A 6,000-nucleotide genomic window follows, 5' to 3' on the forward strand; every position below is an offset into this window, starting at 1 on the left:
GTTGCAAGTGTTGGCTGCAAATATGTGTTTTTTGAAGGGGTTTATGTTGTGACAAAATTTGAAGTCGTGTTATCTACTACGATTGAAATGCAGAAGAAGTTTAATTCTATGTTTGTTGATTATGATAGAAATGTAATTCAAATGTTCATTTATTGTAGTATTGTTGAGGGTAAGTGATTTTTACAACAAATAGTTGAGAACTCAAGTTTTGAATCAATAACAAAGGAGAAACACAAATTTAAAACACAAACACAAATAAGAAAAAGATAATCACAATAGGCTTACAAAGATTAGTTAATCTTTGTCCAAAACCTTCATTCCAAACCACTATAAAAGAAACTTGAGGTTTCTGCACTTGGAATAAGGAGTGAAATATAACAAAGTCTTTGACTTGCAAGCTTTTTTTTTTTTTTTTTGATCAAGAAGAAAGTAAGAACTTCATTAATCAAACATCCAAGATTACAAAACAAACAGTTCAAAACCGGCTAACAGAGCAAGCCTCAACAGTCAAATAAACCAACAGCTACAGCCAAATCAACCTAGAGAAAACATAACAAAATACAAACAAATTACATAGTAAATTGAGCAATTAAACACTTTCCCTGAATAGATAACTTCTTCTTACTAATACTACTAATTCTGTTCTGCAGTAAGAGTCTAACTTCAGCAGCTATACTGGATGCAGTCTGAGAGTAGAGATAAAAAATGCAGCAATTTCGGTTCCTCCAAATGCAGTATACAACAGCAGCAAACAACATGTTATAAATGTGAGATAGTAACCCATTGTTCTTGCTTGAAAGCCAATCTCTCCATCTGTCAAATTCAACCGGCCATAATCTGATATTCAGCCAATCAGCTAATAACTCCAGAATCTTACCAGATAAAGAACAAGTAAAGAATAAGTGAGAATGGCTCTCTTCACTAACACCACAAACTGGGCACATGACAGACTCAAGAGGCACTTTGATCCTCAGCAGGTTGTCAAAAGTCAGTAACTGAGAGTTAATGACTTTCCAAAGCAAGAATCTATGCTTAGGAAAGGATAATCTACACCATACAGCTTTGTAGTATCCTACCTGAGCATGATTCAAGGACTGCATATAAAGATTGGCAGAGTTAAACTTCCCATTTAAACCAGCAGAAATGATATCCTCCCTACTGAATTTACCTCTGATATTGCATAACTTCCTCCAATACCAGCTGGTATCCTGAGGTAAACTATAGGACTAGAAATCAGTGCCTTTCAGATAAACTGAGTTGATCCACTTTACCCACAACACATCATGCTTTTCAGAGATAGCCCAAACATACTTAGCTAATATAGCATGATTCCAACGCTGGCCATTTCTGAACCCGAGCCCCCCAAAAGCCTTAGGCAAGCAAACTATGTCCCAAGAAGCCATATGAATCTTACACCTATTACCATTGAGACCCCAAAGAAAGCCACGACACAACCTCTCAATTTCCTTGATAACACTTTGAGGGAGAACAAATATACTCATCCAATAATTCCTCAGACCAAATAAAACAGAATGAATAAGTTGCATTCTGCCTGCAAATGATAGATGTCTACTAGCCCATGTGTGTAATCTCATTTTTATTTTTTGAATGATGACATCACAATCTTCATGCTTCCATTTTGTAAGTCTCATAGGGACTCCTAAATAATTCAAGGGAAACACCCCCTCAGAAAGATTCAACTCAGCTGACATCAGCTCACGGTCAGAAGCTGAAATTCCCCCATAAAATACCTGAGATTTACTCTCATTAATCTGCAGACCAGTCACAGAACTAAACTCCCCCAACACACTCTTGATGATTTTAACTGAAGACAACACCCCTTTACAAAAAATTAATAAGTCATCAGCAAAACAAAGGCTAATGAGCTTAAGATTCTTACATAAAGGATGGAATCTGAAGGCTGAGTTCTGCGCAGCTAAATGAAGACTACGAGTAAGATACTCCATAACTAAGACAAATAAAAGAGGGGAAATAGGATCCCCCTATCTCAACCCCTTCGCCCCTTTGAATTTGCCCTGAATCCTTCCATTCATAATTAAGGAATATGAAGTTTTGGAAATACAAGTCATTATCCAGCCAATGAATCTAAAAGGAAAGCATAACGCCTTAAGGAGATCCTCAATAAATCTCCAATCTATTGTATCATAGGCTTTGCTTATGTCAACTTTAATTGCACACCGTGGTGAAATGGATGACCTTCTGTAATTCTTGATGATATCTTGACAAATGAGAACGTTATGGGCTATTGATCTACCTTGAATAAACGCTCCCTGATTAGAGTGAACTAAAACAGGGAGGACTTTGGATAACCGAGAGCAAAGTAGCTTTGAAACACATTTATACAAGGTTGAGCAACATGCAATAGGTCTAAAATCCACAGCCCAATTAGGAGTATCAACTTTAGGGACCAAAGATAATGAAGTATTCAGCAATTCTTCAGGAATAAAACTTGTCTCAAAAAATTGGAGAATCGCTCTACAAACCTCATCCCCTATGTCCGGCCACATCACCTTATAAAACGCTGACCCAAAACCATCAGGACCAGGCGACTTTATGCTAGAAATACTAAACATAGCATCACGAATTTCCTTATGCGTGAACGGTTTCAATAACAAAAGTTGCTGGTCTAGGTTCAGTTTAGTTCCCATATCCACAATCTTACTGTTAAGGCCCTTGGAAACCAAACTGGGACTTCCCATAATACCCTGAAAATGGTTCAGAAAATGAGAAACAACTTCCGAGTAGTTGTCCACCACCCTACCTTGCTCATTGATGAACGTGGCTATTCTATTATCCTCTTTGCGTTTCTTCATATAGGCGAAAAAAAACGCAGTATTCATGTCCCCTTGATTCAGCCACCTAATCTTACTCCTTTGAGTTAAAAAACTGTTATAGTTTTTTTCATGAACTCTGAACTTGGCAGCTGCTGCTTTAACTTCTTCTTGGCAGATCATATTATTTGGATAAAGTTGAGCATAGTACAAAACATTCTGAAATTCATCTTTAGCTTTCTGAAATTGAACCCCTATATCTCCAATTTGGTCCATGTTAAACCTTTTAAGTTTATGCTTAAGCCTCATTGTCTTCAAGTATATGGATTTCAGACCAGATCCCTTCATCGGCTGCTTCCAATACTCCAAAACCAGCTGCTTAAAATGAGCATGCTCAGTCCAAAAGTTATAGAATCTAAAAGGTTTAATCCCTAAGTTCTCAATTGGAAGAACAGAAATGGTGCATGAACAGTGATCAGAGCTAGTTTCCCATTTAAATACAGCAGTAGTATTAGGGAAGTCCACAGCCCAAACCTCATTAATAAACACATGGTCTATTTTAGAATAAATTCTGGACACTCCCTCTTGATTGTTAGTCCAAGTAAAGAAAGACCCTATACTTTTAAGAACTTCCAAATGGTTCGAGGCATACCAAATAGCAGAATCATCCATTTCCAACTGAGAAATTGGCTTACCCCCACTCCTATCCTTCGCTGTGAAAACAGCATTAAAATCGCCTAAAATCATCCAAGAATGAACCGGCTGAACAAGCTTAGCAATGCCTTGCCATAAACACTTCCTTTCCTCCAAAGTGTTCCTCCCATACACAAAAGTGATGTAAAAAGCTTGTTTATGACCTGCCATTTTAACCAAACAGTGAACAAATTGAGAATCCTCTTTTATCAAGCTAACTTTGACAAAACATTTCCTCCAAATTAACAAAATTCTTCCTTCAGTCACTGAACTAGAAAAATAGTCCCAGTTTCTGAACTTATTCCTCATTAAGTCCTGAACTTTTTCTCCCTTCATTTTTGTTTCTAAGATAGCACCAATCCGTATTTTATTTCTGCTACAAATATCTAACATAGCAACATGCTTTTTCGGGCTATTCAAGCCTCTTATGTTCCAACTAAGTATATTACAATTATCCATTAGATGATTGTAAAATACCCCTGTCTCCAACACTCCCCTCTGCCTGATCCTGCAGGACCCTAAATCCATTTATCAATTTTTTCCTTTGGACCCCTCCTGTGTGCCCAATCTTGCTAGTACTTCCTCTCTGTCCATGCTTATTTTGAGATCTTAACTTCTTAGGAGTCTGCCAATTAGTCTTTGCTGTCAACCCCCCATCATGAGTTACCTCCACCTGCTTCTCCTTTACACCTGAAGACTGGCCCTATCTAGCATCAGCATCCACCAGCTTCTCCTTATCCATTCCAGAATCTGATGATATTCCTTGCTTGCCTTTACCCCTGTCATTTTCTTCAGAAAGTTGAGGAAGAGAAACTTTCGGCCCCAGTGGTTGCCTCTGTTCCTTACGGCATTCAGACATTGAATGACCATATCCCTCACAATTTTTGCACTTGATTGGTAGCCACTCATAATCAACTCCTTGCTCCACTAGTTGACCTTGTTCATTCAAATAATGAATAACCCAAGGAGGATTATCTGAGAGTTCAACCTCCACCAATATCCTAGCAAACTGAACTTGAGATCTCTCCCGAGTGAATTTGTCAACCATAATCAGTTTTCCTATAGTGCTCACTAAAGCACTAAGGCATTTTCTTCCCCAGTATTGAAGGCCAAGATCATTCAAATGAATCCACAAAGGAACTGAACGAATTAACCTAATTGCATTCAAATCCGTAGTCCATGGACGAACAATCAAAGGCTTTCTGTCAAAGTGAATACAACCAGTCTCCAGTACATGATTTTTAGTAGCCTCATCGTTAAACTTGACCATTATTAGCCCCATAGTCATCCTAGCAATTTGAGCAATTCCTAGATGACCCCAGACTCTCTTGATAAACCCTTCAAACACAGCCATTGGAGGGTTAGCTCCAAGAACCATACAGATGACTGCTGTGTTCCAATTAGCTGCCTGGATTCTCACTTCCTCCTCATCTATTAGGGCTATCCTTTTACCATCCTTAGTTAATGGTTCAGTAAACTCTAAACTCTGTTCGCAGAAGGAGATATTACCCGAATTAAATTGATTCCAATGTTGTTGGGCTGAAGATTGAAAATCTCCAGTCTCCACCTTGTCCGCCCAGCTAGTAGCAGCAGCCCCATCTCCGTTTAGAACTTCGTCCTGAACACCATCAGCAGCAATCTCCCCTACATCGGACTCAGATAGAAGCTTTCCCCGTGTCTGTACATTATCCTCATCACAATCCTCTTCGCAAACAACCTCACACCCAACATTTTGGATTGAAGGCAAACCTTGAACCTCTGATCTAGTCACTGGTTTCCTGACCGACTTCTTCTTCTTCGCCATGGAAGAAGGAAAAACCGAGAGAGGACTTGCAAGCTTTTATTGATGAAGATTTTAGAGAAAACTTTGAATCTTGGAAAGCTAGAGAAAAAGAGTTTAGAGAGAGTATATGAGAGTGAACAAGTCTAAAATACTCTAAAAAAAATCGGTAATCACGTTAAGCACCGCATTAAGTCCAATCAATAGGATTAGAGCTTTAAACCACATCATTTGGAGCTAAAAGACACATTTTGAGTATATTCATGCCTAGGGTGTTGCAAAATTAATTAGTGTATGCAAGTGTACATAATCGCTAGCAAGTAATATACTAGTAAGTATTTTTATATCATATCCTTAGGGATTACCTAACCTAAAATTTGCAATAATCAAAACTACACAATTCATGATGAAAATAAAGTAAGGAAAAATTGATTGAACTAAAGATTACTAAGAAGATAAAAGAAAATAAAAACAGCAGCAAAGACTCAACAAAATTAAAGCAACTAGAGTCACTAATCCCCCTAATTTGCAATTCTGAGCAAAATGCTACAGAGAAATGTTATAGCTAAAGTGACTTTGTCAACTAGGAATTCAATTAGTTCATAAGCTTTTTTTCAAAGCTCTTATGATTTGATTCTCTAAATTAATTAATATATTTTTATGCCTAATTAATTTTAAGAATACCCAATTAAGCTTAATGCATTTTTTTGTCATGCAAGGTGGCTATATATTCCT

Source organism: Humulus lupulus, chromosome 8 (genome assembly GCF_963169125.1).
Source record: "Humulus lupulus chromosome 8, drHumLupu1.1, whole genome shotgun sequence".
NCBI classification, from domain to species: domain Eukaryota; kingdom Viridiplantae; phylum Streptophyta; class Magnoliopsida; order Rosales; family Cannabaceae; genus Humulus; species Humulus lupulus.